Below are 13,220 nucleotides of genomic sequence, written 5' to 3'. Positions count from 1 at the left end.
CGGAAGCTTGTGTTGCCTCCGAAACGTCGTGATTTTTATTTTGTATTTTTATTTTTATTTTACTTGTATTAATTTAAATGTTTTACCTACGTGACTTTACCGAAAAAACCTACGAATATCAACGAAGCATTTTTTAGCAGACAAATACTCTCAACGCACGCTTCTAAACGTGGAGGGAAAACCCGAAGGAACCGGAGAAAATCCACGGGACCACGGGGAGAGAGACGACATGCACACTCCAAATATACAGACGTCATGGTCGGGATCGACCCCACGCCCTCTGTATACCAGGGGAGGAAGTTAACGTCTCGCCACCGCGAGATGGTAGGAACGTGTTCCTGATTTTTTTTTAGCAATCTGAAAAGAATCCATTAACAACAAATGTCCACGTCAAAAGTGGTGTCATGTGGCGTCGAGTTTGTTCAAAACGTCACTTCGTCCGAGTACATCCCGCCATTGCGTCAACGGTCCAAGCGTCTGACAAAAACGACCTAAAATTGTCAAAAATATAGACATCTGAGACGCGAAATTTTTACATCCACAACTCCACCCGCAGTGAATGTGGCACCGTAGGCTCATATACACATGTATAGGCTGTGTAAAGCGAGTGTTTCATTTTCACGCGATGCTAGGAAAGTCGAGATATCTGCTGCTCCTCCGAACTCATCGATGACGCGTGGGCATGAGTTGTGATCTCGGCCCTGACTGTGGCTGAAGCGATGCGCGCTGGCCAGACGCGTCATCCGGCCGAGTTCGCATCCACACCGAGGCCGTTTGAGAAAAGTGTCTAAAATGTTAGCCCAAAGCCTGTTTCGTCAAAATTGCTGCATTCGCCTTCACACTTAACAGGAGCCACCGCGCCTACCATTTACCCCCCACCCTCCCCCCGCAACTAACCACTCCACTCTGGACAATCTCCTCGCAACACACACACTCCCCCGACACTTAAACGCTTCCTTTGATGTCGACGTGTCAACACGTGGCTCCGTTGAAACGTTTCGCGCGAAATAAACATCTCGCGCTTGCAGCCCTGAGACGGTGGTGGACATCCCACGTTCTTGCGGCAGGGGCAAGTCTGTAGGACAACCGCTTTATTTTTATCCTCCCCACGAAATAGTTCTCATTTAATCGACCGCGGAAAGATGATTAGCACGGAGATCATTTTACTTTGGGGCTCCGATGTAGACCGTGGCCACTGGCAGTGCTGCACTATGATTGTGAGTGAGGAGGGTTGAGAGTGAAGAGGGTTGATGGTGAAGAGGGTTGATGGTCAAGAGGGTTGAGGGTGAAGAGGGTTGATGGTCAAGAGGGTTGAGGGTGAAGAGGGTTGATGGTGAAGAGGGTTGAGAGTGAAGAGGGTTGATGGTGAAGAGGGTTGATGGTGAAGAGGGTTGATGGTGAAGAGGGTTGATGGTCAAGAGGGTTGAGGGTGAAGAGGGTTGATGGTCAAGAGGGTTGAGGGTGAAGAGGGTTGATGGTGAAGAGGGTTGATGGTGAAGAGGGTTGACAGTGAAGAGGGTTGATGGTGAAGAGGGTTGAGAGTGAAGAGGGTTGAGAGTGAAGAGGGTTGAGAGTGAAGAGGGTTGAGGTTGAAGAGGGTTGATGGTGAAGAGGGTTGAGGGTGAAGAGGGCTGAGGGTGAAGAGGGTTGATGGTGAAGAGGTTTGAGGGTGAAGAAGGTTGAGAGTGAAGAGGGTTGAGAGTGAAGAGGGTTGAGAGTGAAGAGGGTTGATGGTGAAGAGGGTTGAGGGTGAAGAGGGTTGATGGTGAAGAGGGTTGAGAGTGAAGAGGGTTGATGGTGAAGAGGGTTGAGAGTGAAGAGGGTTGATGGTGAAGAGGGTTGAGAGTGAAGAGGGTTGATGGTGAAGAGGGTTGAGGGTGAAGAGGGTTGATGGTGAAGAGGGTTAAGAGTGAAGAGGGTTGATGGTGAAGAGGGTTGAGAGTGAAGAGGGTTGATGGTGAAGAGGGTTGAGGGTGAAGAGGGTTGAGGGTGAAGAGGTTTGAGAGTGAAGAAGGTTGATGGTGAAGAGGGTTGAGAGTGAAGAGGGTTGAGAGTGAAGAGGGTTGATGGTGAAGAGGGTTGAGGGTGAAGAGGGTTGATGGTGAAGAGGGTTGAGAGTGAAGAGGGTTAAGAGTGAAGAGGGTTGATGGTGAAGAGGGTTGAGAGTGAAGACGGTTGAGGGTAAAGAAGGTTAGAGGGTGAAGAGGGTTGAGGGTGAAGAGGGTTGAGGGTGAAGAGGGTTGAGGGTGAAGAGGGTTGAGGGTGAAGAGGGTTGAGAGTGATGAGGTGTCAGAGTGAGGAGCGTTGGAAGCGATCGATGTTCACACGAATCCGTGAAGATGGAGCTCGTGCGGCAGGAATAAGCCTCGGGGTTTGATTTGATCTCCAGTCGATGCTTGCGGACAAAGCGCTTTGATCCTGGCTCCGGCACTTGTGCTGTCACACACACACAGCTATCCCTGATAGTAGTAATAATATATAACGGATAGACGGAGGGTGGCTCACGCAAACCATCACCGCAGAAATTAAAACCACGCTGTGGACATTCGCAAAGAGAGCCCAGGTGCTGCCTTCAAAGCGTCTCCATCTCTGGCTGGCCGGACATCACACGGCGCTAATAGCACCTCCGCCAAACACTCACTCGCTCGTTCCCATGAATCTTGCGGATCCAGATGAACATAAAACTATGTTGTCCCCCCCCCCATCCCGCTCCCCGCCCGCTGCATTCCGCATGGATGCAATTTGGGAGAACTCCTTTGATGCCCAGGACCTGCACTCCAAATCCAAGCCAATCCGACGCGGCGCGTTACAGCGACCAACTTGCTGGAATGGACTAAACAAATCTTGATTTGAAGCTTTCGTGACTGCAGGAATCCATACTCTTCGGTTATTTCGGTAAAGTGACGTAGGTAGAAAAATAAAAACGAAATAAAAAATAATATATCACGACGTTTCGATCGCAACACAAGCGGTCGTCGTCGGGCGGAAAAGAATAATCCAGCAGTGGAACAGCTCAACTGCTGGTTCAGCTGTTCTACCTACGTGACTTTACCGAAAGAACCAGATAGTATGGACGAAACAAAACCAAAGCGCGCACCGGGCCATTCCTCCGTCTGTCCGTCTGTCTGCGAAGCGGGGATTACAATGACACTCGCGAAGATCACCAGACGTGAACGAAACGACACGGCGAAGTTTCGATTCGAGAGATACATCGCAGATGATTGGAGTAACGATATGCAGCGCATGCCGGCAAAGGTAATCAGGTGAAAATCCGCAGATGATAGAATGCATTTGTTGCGCGGATAATGGGAAGTCGCGTTTCAGTAGCTGTGGAGGGTCAATCTTCGTCTCTGATGTATCTCGATGCTTCAATCTGTCCCTGTATGTCTCCTGATTTGTCCTGTGCCTTCGCCTGTCCCTCTATTCAGGTGGCGTTGTCTACTAGCGCTTGAGTCTCCGTCTGTGCCTTTGTCTCTGTACGTCTCCGTCTTTGTCTCTCCGAGTTTCTGTGTCTTTGTATTGTTGTGTCTCCGTCTGTGTGTGTCTCTGTGACGGTAACCGTGTCTCTATGCGTGTGACTTCATGTATAATCTGTGTTTGTGTTTATCTATGTCTGTGTGTGGAGATCCGTTTCAGTCGTAGTTGGCACAGTAGGGGGCACAGGTGGTGCATCAGCCAGTCATCTCAGTCATCTCAGTCAGTCGACTCGTGGCAACTGGGTCTGCCCCGTGACCTCCAGCCAGCGGGTGTTCGACACTTCACGTGGCCTCAATGTGCACATGGCCTGGCACAAGCGTCGTGGTGACGTCACCGCCACTTAGTGGCGAATGGTGGTTGTTGGTTATTGTTGTGTCTGGGTATCTTGATGTCTGTCTCCGTGTGCTTGTGTCTCTGATCCTGCCACCTGGGTCTGCCCCGTGCCCTATCAGCGAGCGTTCAACATTTCGCGTGACCTCAAGGTGCACCTAGCCTGACACGGGCGCTGTTGTGACGCCAACTGTGAATTAGTGGCGAATGGCGGCTGTTGTTGTAGTTGTGTGTCGCGTTCTCAGTGTGTGTATCGTGGGGAGCGGTGGCGACCCGAGTTCGATTCCCTCTCATTTCCACAACGGCTACAACCTCCCTACCACACTTCTAAAATAAACACTTCCGAAGTAAAAACAAACGCACCTTAGTCCATGCGTGTGCACAATTTTTTTCCCATTCTTGCTGCTTATTAGAAGCGACTTTGTGTTTTGTAGAGGAGCGGATTTGCTGTGCTTCAATTTCATTCGTGTTTGTTTCTGAAAACCCAGGACGGGGGGTAGTGGGGGGGGTGGGTTTGAAGGGGAGGGGAGGGTGGAGGGGGAGGTTCGAGATGAACATCACCTTCCTTTGATCATCGATTTGATTCTCGCCAACTCGTAATGACTTCCACGTGGCGCCGAGTTCACCAAAATACAGCGAATTATCTGGTGACGCCGCTTGCGTCGGCAGTGGTGCACAGGCGCAATTCATAAGAATAATTATAATTCATCATGCGCATTCCATACCAGGATCCCATTACGCAATGTATGAAAAGCAGGAAACAAAAACAGAGCCAGGGCAACCGACCAAACTAAAGAGCGAAGGCCACTTTAAAGAGATGGGTTTTCAAAGTAGACTTTAATTAACACACACACACACCTCAATAACAGTGTGTGGCCTTAACAAGGAAACAATGTACAATAGGTGACGTTTCGGGCAATGGTCCTTCTTAGACCCTGACGCCTGCTGTGTATTTGGAGTTTGCGTGTCTCTTTCCCCATGGTCGCGTGGATTTTTCCCCGGTTCCTCCGGTTTTCACTTCATATTTAGAAACATACATTTACAGTATCTGGCTGCTATACATGACCATATGATAAGCCACTTCGATGAGCTATCATTTGTGGCCAGGTCGCTTCTGAATAAGAGCCATATTGTTCAGTGGGCCTGACTTTGTCAAATAAGAAATAGTACCATTTTTATCATTATTAGTATCATAATCATCATCAGCTGCATCATCAGTCGCATCATCATCATCGGTATCAGCAGCATCAGCATAATCAGAAGCGTCATCACCATCATCAACAGCGACATTGGCATAATCAGCAACGGCAATATCGGCATGATCAGTCACGTCATTTTCATCAATTTCATCAGCGGCAGCATTATCACGAACCATCATCATCAGTCATCGCCATCCTCATCAACCCGTACAATCAGCAGCAGCAGGAGCATTAGGCCAATCGCCAATCATCATCAACACGATAATGATGATGTACGCACAGAGCTGAAACATTCACAATCAAGTAAAAAAATTCACAATCAAGCTTTAAAAAAATTGAAGAGAGAGAATCACCACCTTTAATTTCAAATCAACCTTCCCCATGCCCATCTCTCCCCCTCTCTCTCTCTACGTGTATTAAACACCTCTGCGATTGCCCCGCGCTAATGCAGAGTGAACATTATCCGCTACACACACACACACCACTTGCTGTGCTCAAAGGTGGGGGGGGCAGAGGGTGGGGGGGGGCAGAGGGTGGGGGGGGGGCAGAGGGTGGGGGGGGCAGAGGGTGGGGGGCATGGGAGATGCTGGGGCGGGGGGGCATGGGTGAGTTGGGGGAGCATCGATTCGTCCAAATGGGACCTCGGGTGATTGTGGTTCGAGTTTATTGGACTCTCCACGTGCCCGCCGGGTCACCCTGGCCTCCAGCACCTGCCAATTCCAACTTGCATTTACACGGGCACGATTAAGGGGATGCTATTGTTAGACGTGGGAGATTGGGGGGGGGGGCGGTGGGGGGGGGGAAGGTCAAAACAGCAGTCTCTTCACTCATTCATTCAGCAGTGATGAGAAAATAAATCAACACATTCGTGTCAATCACACTATCCTAATTAAAGCATAAGTGTATTAGGCGACGTTTGTGGCAATGGCCCTTCTTCATGGTGAAATATGACTGCGTCGCATTGTTTTGCGTGTGTGTTTGTGATTTGTGCTCGTGCACCACCGCCAACGCAGCATCACAATCAATCCGCAACTCCACTGCTGGATGAAGGCTTCCCCACGCCGCGTATGTCAGTGGGATTGCAAGCGAATACTTCAGCACGCCGGACAGTTCGCCACGATGGTGAAGGAAGGCGAAGGGGGCCCTGGTTTCCAATATTGGCTCAGACACCATCGCTCGCCACTGACGATGATGTTAACCGGGGCCCGGAATCGAACTTCAGTCGCTGGGTTGACAGAGCAGTGTGGGAACCACTGTGCCACTACTCCATCCACTGAATACTTAATTACAAAGGCAGGCAGCCCTTACACACGATAAGGTCTCTTCATCCTCTTCTGATTAAACGCGATTGCCCGATATGAGTGTCAATGCTCTCGTGTCTATAGACGCTCTACCCATGACTCCTCTTGTTAACAATTACACTGCTTAATTGTGCGGTGACCTTTTTCTCTCTCGCGCTCGCACGACACACGGTGTAGCGAGAAAAAAGAGAGAGAGACAGCATTTACCGATGTCTGCTCACGCAGCTGTTTGTTGAGCACGTCTGGACACTGCTTATCGGTCTCGGAAGAGTGGTACCAGTGCGGACTTTTCTGTTTGGCACCAGGAGGGAGTTCCGCACTTGGGGTCTTCAGGAGGAAGTTCCACATCTGGTGGGTACCAGGAGGGAAATATCACACCTGGGAAGCACCATGAAAAAGTTCCACACCTGGGGAGCACCAGGAGGGAGTTGACCATCTGGGGGCCATCAGGAGAGAATTTTACACCTGGGGGGGGGCAGGGGGCACCAGGAGGGAGTTCCACACCTGGGGTGTAGAGGGGCAGCACCGTAACTCCGATCACTCCAAGGATGCCATCGAGATCGAGGTGCATGTAAAAGGCCGCAATTGGGGAAAATCGGAAGGACTCTGCGAGGGTATGGGATTGATTTAGCTTCTGATTGTAAAGCTCAGCAAGCTCCCTTAAAGCCTTACACACGCGCAACTTGATATCAAATTCCACTGCAGCACTCGGCAATGCGTATTATTCTGTACACAACCGTATATTTAAATAGACAATGGGTGATCAACAGGTGGTGAAATTTGGGATTTCAAAATGTTCAGCTGGAGACTTCACTTTGCAATAATGGTAACCCTACCTATGGTAACATCTCCCTGTGCGATTACGTCTCTGGACGCTCAACCATCGGCAAGCAGCATTCACCTCCATCCAGACCCTCGTGAGAATGCCACGTTTCTACGGTAAGTTCTGTCCTGGTTCCTGGAGGACAGCCACAAAGTGAATCATCAAAACGTCGTGGGTACGCGATTTTATCAATCCCTGCAGGAATTCATTAACTCTCAGGGCTTAATTTCAGCTGCATCTGCCCGGCTAGGTGATCAAGATTTTATGGACCCTGCACTAAACCAGGAACAGCAAACCCACGTTAAACCTTCTCTGGACGCCGCTGTCTGAACTCCCCGTTGGAATTGAGCTCCTGAACCACATTGGTACGCGCAAGAACAGAACCCGGATTATAGCGTCACATCCGGCACACCACATCCAGTATACGCCCCTCTCGCTGTCACCGTAACTACTAGTGACGTGTTTACTCCAGTTTACAATCAACCTGACTTGAACCCCTAATATAACAAATACTGGGCTTCGGAAATATGTTTAGTCGGCTATATTATGTATGTATGTTGAAATTCTTTCGCACCGTACGTAGGCAACCTTGCTAATCGGATGTGTGGGGGGGGGGATAAGAAATGACGTCCGGCTTTTTTTGTCGAATACTGTAGGCTCGTGGCGAAATTCAGTTGACAGCGGCCATATATATATCGTGCGTGCGCTGCATAGATTGCATAGATATTTACGCCCCTTACACGGCCGTGTAATCCACTTCGATTGATTTCCCGTGGAAAGAAAGAAAAACAAAGGCGATAAACCCATCAACTTAGGAGCGCCATCAATCACTCACCGCACACAGTCACGTGTGCGGCCAGCGAGCATCACAAGCCCAGCTGGATTCCGTTTAAACTTGACAAAAAATATATATAGACGAAAGGATAATTGTCCACGACGCTGTGTGGCAACACTTTCTTAGCGTTTGTCATCGTGATATCACGGATGCATTTTAACAGATTATAAACCGATGCCTAGGGGACGGGAAAAAGGAAACGCTTAAAAATAGAAATATCACCGCCGGAGCCTTTACACGCGCGCGTTCAGAATTCTTAACCAGCCGCTCGCAACATCGACTCGCACCCCACACGTGACATACGACTTGTGCTGGGAGCTAAACGGAGAGGCAGACCCACTGACAGTCACGGATCCCGCCGACGTCTCTCACAATCACAGGGCTCGCGGTCGCAGCAAACTGCACGTTCGGAAACTTCGCAATCACCGTTCTAGCAACAAAAACAAAAAATCCGAGCTTTGTCACAGCGGATATCGCAAATCGCACAATCACAGCTCCCACAATCAGATGTATCACGCTCACAGGTATCACAATGACATATCTCACATTCTTTGGGTCTTTCGGTGAAGTCACGTAGATAGGTTCAAAGAAAAAAAGGAAAAATAACAGAAAACTATGACGTTTCGACGTTTCAACCACAACACAGGAGAAAAAAAGAGTTGATGACGATCGCTTGTGTTGCGATCGAAACGTGGTAGTTTTTTTGTTATTTTTGTTTTTTTCTTTGAACCTATCTCCGTGACTTTCCCGAAAGACCCAAATAATATGAATTCCTGCAGTCTCGCAAGCTTTAAGTCGTACATATCTCGCATTCATATTTATACGTAACGATCACAGGTATAGCAATCACAGCTCTTCCAACCACCACGCTCCACAAATATCCAAATATCTCACAATCGCCGCTCTCCCGTCTCCCCCTCTCTCTCTGCCTCTCCCGTCTCTCTCCCGTCTCTCCCACGCGTTAGCCCATATCCATGCATCATCCCAGCACACATCTCAGGGAGGGGGGGGGGGGTACGGTCGTACGCTAAGATGTGGTGGGCGTGGGGGTGAAGGTGGGGGGGGGGGCACGGCTATATCCCCGTCGCCCCACATCTCGCCGGTTACGCAAGCTTCTCACGCGCGTCTGCGGCACACGCGGGGAGATCTCCCAGCCTCTCTCTTCCCCGGGTCACGTTCCCCAGCAGCCCTCCCTCCGCCGTCCACAGACGAGCCCCTGCTGTTAATAAGGCGGCGGAGCGGCGGCCGTAATCTGCTTTCCGTCGGAAAGACGAAGGCGGATGAGGCGGGGGGAGGGTTGGGGTTGAAAAGCGCCTTAGCGAGACGCGCGACGATTTCGCTGACTCGACGCTCTAAGAGATCGCCTCGTACGGTGGGAGATGGGTGGGGGGTTGGTAAGGGGGGGGGGTGACCAGGGGCGGGGGAGTGGTGGGGGTCCGATAGCCCCAGCCAGGGGGTTGGACGGGTGATAGCCACAAACCCTGACCAAGCGAAGTGCGGCCTGATGGGATCTAGCGCCCGCGGGTGGAGGCGGGAGAGGAATTAGAATTCTAATCAGACGCGGGGGGGGGGGACCTGTCGGAGTTTGAGACGCACGAGCACAACAGATTTTACTCCCAAAGGCGATTACGATGGTCCGTGCCCCGTAGAAATCTCGCCCCCGTTGTTGTTGTGGCTGTGGTTATTAATCGTCACCATCGCCGCATCGGAGACGGCAGTAGGAGCCAGGTCCTATCCACTGCTGGGTGAAGACCTCCGCGCCAAACCGTCGCCATCTGGTGTCGTTCGCGGCCTCGCGATGCGCGAGACGGGTTCCATCGCTCCATCTCCGCGGGCCGCGTGTGTTCACACGGGATGCGTTACGTTCCTCGTTTTGGCCGCCGCTCGCTTCTTTAGTCATCCTCACCACCACCATCACCATCCTCTCTCTCAGCCATGCCGCGGCCCCCACTCGCATTCCTCAAGAGTCGCCGTGACGTCTCCAACCTGCGCTCCCCTTGTCTCTCTCCTCTCTCTCTCCTCTCTCTCTCTCTTTAGGTGCCATTCTGAGCACGCGCCTGCCCTACGCTGCTTAAACAACACGATTGAGCTTTTTTTGTTGTTCCAATTTTTTCCTTTGTCACAGCAGATAATATACACTGATTAGACATATTGTGAATCTGTATTCTTTGCACAATAAGTCATAATCACAGAATAGGTTGAAAGTCCTTTCTTCTCAATCCACCTATGCATGAAATCTCCCTCAAGGTTTTGAGATTCGGCGAGGCACTCCTGCCTGAATAATAATTTGAGCATTATTGATCATATTATCACAGTGTTGGCGGGGCGGCCCAATGGGCAGCAACACCGAACTTTCAATCCAGAGGGTATCCGATTCGATTCCATTGAAACAATGATGTTGAGGTTCTGAACTCCCTTCCTCTCTGCCCATCCAGCAGTACAAATGGGGACCGCGTCTGGTGGGGTAAAGTGTGGGGCCTCACCCCTTTTTTAAATTATTATTAAAGACGACTAGTCAGCGGAGGAAAATCGGACCAAAGATATCCTCTACAGAATGGCTCTGAGAGCTCCTTCGAGCGGGGGACCTTCCGACAGCAGTGGCGTGAGAAAGTAATTACAGGGCTGCACCGTTACCTGTTTTAATTTTCACGTGCAAGGTAAGGGCAGGAAGGGAACGAAGACGTGGGATGATAATTTTCTGTCCTGCTGCCCCCGTGGGGTACAGTTAAACAAGGGCGCCGCATTCGCGAGATGTTAATTACCTCGCCTGGTATACAGGTGGTCTTGAGTTCGACCCCGACCCTACCACCACTATATTTGGAGCTTGCTTGGTCTATCTTACTCGTGGTTGCGTGGATTTTTCCCCGGGTCCTCCGGGTGTTTCCCTCCGCATTTAGAAGCAACGTGCGTTGATAGTATTTGCCTGCTATAAACTCCACGTGATAAGCCGCTTCGTTGGGCAATCATTTGTGATATCCAGGTCACCTCTGAAAATTGCTATACAGCCCAGTGGGCCTTACCTGGTCAAATAAAAAAAGTAATAGTTCATCTGACCCTGGGAACAGCTAAAAGTGAACAACTTCGGAGAGGAACGCATCCTGATTTTAGATAATCGATTCTTGGGATTCGTCTTCAGCAAGGTTCTCTGTGTCTCGATCGGGAGGCAACGTTCGCTAAGGGGGAGGAAGAAATTGCTGCTGGGAATGAATGAATGAACGGCGGGGTGGGGTGGCGGATGTCACGCGCCTTGTTAGGAAAGTAATTTTGAGACCCTTGTCAAAAAAAAAAACCCCCGTGTCGAATTGCAACACGCCTCGGGGATGCAGGCGTCCTGGCGTGAGTTATTCAATGTCATAGCACACCTGTTGGGTCAGAGGCCTGTCAAGAGCTGGAGCTGTTATTGCAGACACGCGCACACCGCGACGTCTCGAGGACGTCTTGCTGCGTGCAGCTCCAGACGCGCGCTGCTCCCGCACGACGATTCAATTCTGCCCCGAGAATTTAAAGAAGTCACGACGAGCATCCCACGCTGAATTGGGAGATGCTGGGTGGGCTAACGCCTTCACGGGAAGGCTTCATCCAGCAGTGGAATGATGATGATGAAGTAATAAGGGACGACTCACGAGGAAGGTGGTGGTGCAGTGAGCACCCACGCCTTGGTCTCGCAGTGTTAATGTTCACATATCACGCAGACATAGCCGTGGTGGGAACAGAGCCGTTCTAATAACCACGCCTCCTTGATGTCGTGCGTGGCCGGGAGTTGAACCCACGAGCCAAAAATTCAGAGGTAAAGATCCCCCCCCCCCGTATCCTTAACAGACTCGAGGGGCAAGTGCTGCTAGCGAGCATTTCTGAAAGCCGAAACGGAATACGAGGGGGTTGGGTGGCCAGCGCCACGCCCGGCCGCCTTTGTCTCCCCAGGGCCGATTGCTTATACACCGTGCCAGATAATCATTTGAGGCTGCGCCCCCCCCCCACCACCACACACACGCACGAACCTTTCAACACAGAAACACTTTTACTAAGATGTCATGCAATACCTTACATATACTGTTGGGGCAAGTGTCCTTTAGCCGCATCTATCACGAAGACAAAGGTCCCCCGTATAGCCTGTAACAGACTGTTGGGGCAAATGCTGTTAGCGAGCACCTATGAAGGCCGGCACGGCACACGAGGGGGTGGGTGGCCATCACCACGCCAGGCCGCCTTTGTCTCCCTTAGTGCCGATGTTTACACACCCCCACCAGGTACTCATTTGAGTAGGCTGAGTCGACTTAGGGGAGGCCGAGGACCGGTTCAGATAATCGTCACCGGTGTTTGTCCGTGAGCGGGAATCGAACTCGGGTCACCGGTTTCGTAGCACGGCGCACTAACCGCTACGCTACCGCTCCCCAAACACCCGGACCCACATCCACACAGAAACACCTGCAGACCCGCGCCCACACCCACGCAGAGAACGACGAATCCAAACAAAGACGCATGCTCACACATACACGCAGGCCACACACGTGCTCGCATACATACTTACAAGAGTACAAAGACACACACACATACCGATACACACACCGACACAAACACAGTGGTCTTCAGATACACAAACACGCGTAAGACCACATGCACAGAACACACAGGCACACACACACACAGACACTTGCGGAACTACACACGCACACACAATACAAAGACACACGGGTTTCCACGTATAGCTTTTTTTATAGACTCGAGGGACACGCGCTGTTCGCGAGCGCCAATTAAACCACACGCACATTCAAAGACCCCCCCGTGTAGCCTTTGACAGAATGTTGGGGCAAGTGCTGTTGGCGAGCAGCACCTATGAAGGCAAGCACGGCGCACGAGGAGATGGGTGGTTATAACCATGACCCGGCCGCCTTTGTCTTCCCAGTGACACTCATTTAAGGCTGAGTCGACGTTGAGGAGGCTCAGAATCACGAGCGGGAATCGAAGTCGTGTCGCCGGGTTCGTATCGTAGCGCGCTAACCACTGCAATACCGCTCCCCATACACAAGACACAGATTCCCCGTATAGTCTTTAGCATACTCTTCGGGCGAGCCCTGTTACCAAGCACCTTATATACACATACAAAGCTACCCCGTATAGCCTTGACAGACTGCAACCTTCACAGACAGTCGGGGCAAGTGTTGTGAGCGAGCACCTATTAAGGCCAGCACTCGACACGAACGGGTGGTGGATGGCGAGCGTCACGCCCTGCCGCCTCTGTCTCCGCAGTGGCGATG

The 13,220-nt window shown here is 51.1% G+C and overlaps 1 protein-coding gene across 2 annotated transcripts in view; it reads right to left on the bottom strand.

The window, feature by feature from the left end:
- Positions 1 to 13,220, bottom strand: part of LOC144723995 (protocadherin-9-like) — a 132,745-nt gene that overhangs the window by 107,954 nt on the left and 11,571 nt on the right. The window lies entirely within an intron of this gene.

This window comes from Lampetra planeri, chromosome 19 (assembly GCF_965212315.1).
Source record: "Lampetra planeri chromosome 19, kcLamPlan1.2.h2, whole genome shotgun sequence".
Lineage (NCBI taxonomy): Eukaryota > Metazoa > Chordata > Hyperoartia > Petromyzontiformes > Petromyzontidae > Lampetra > Lampetra planeri.
The sequence above is the reverse complement of the archived record's forward strand: the minus strand, read 5'-3'. Positions and strand labels throughout refer to the sequence as shown.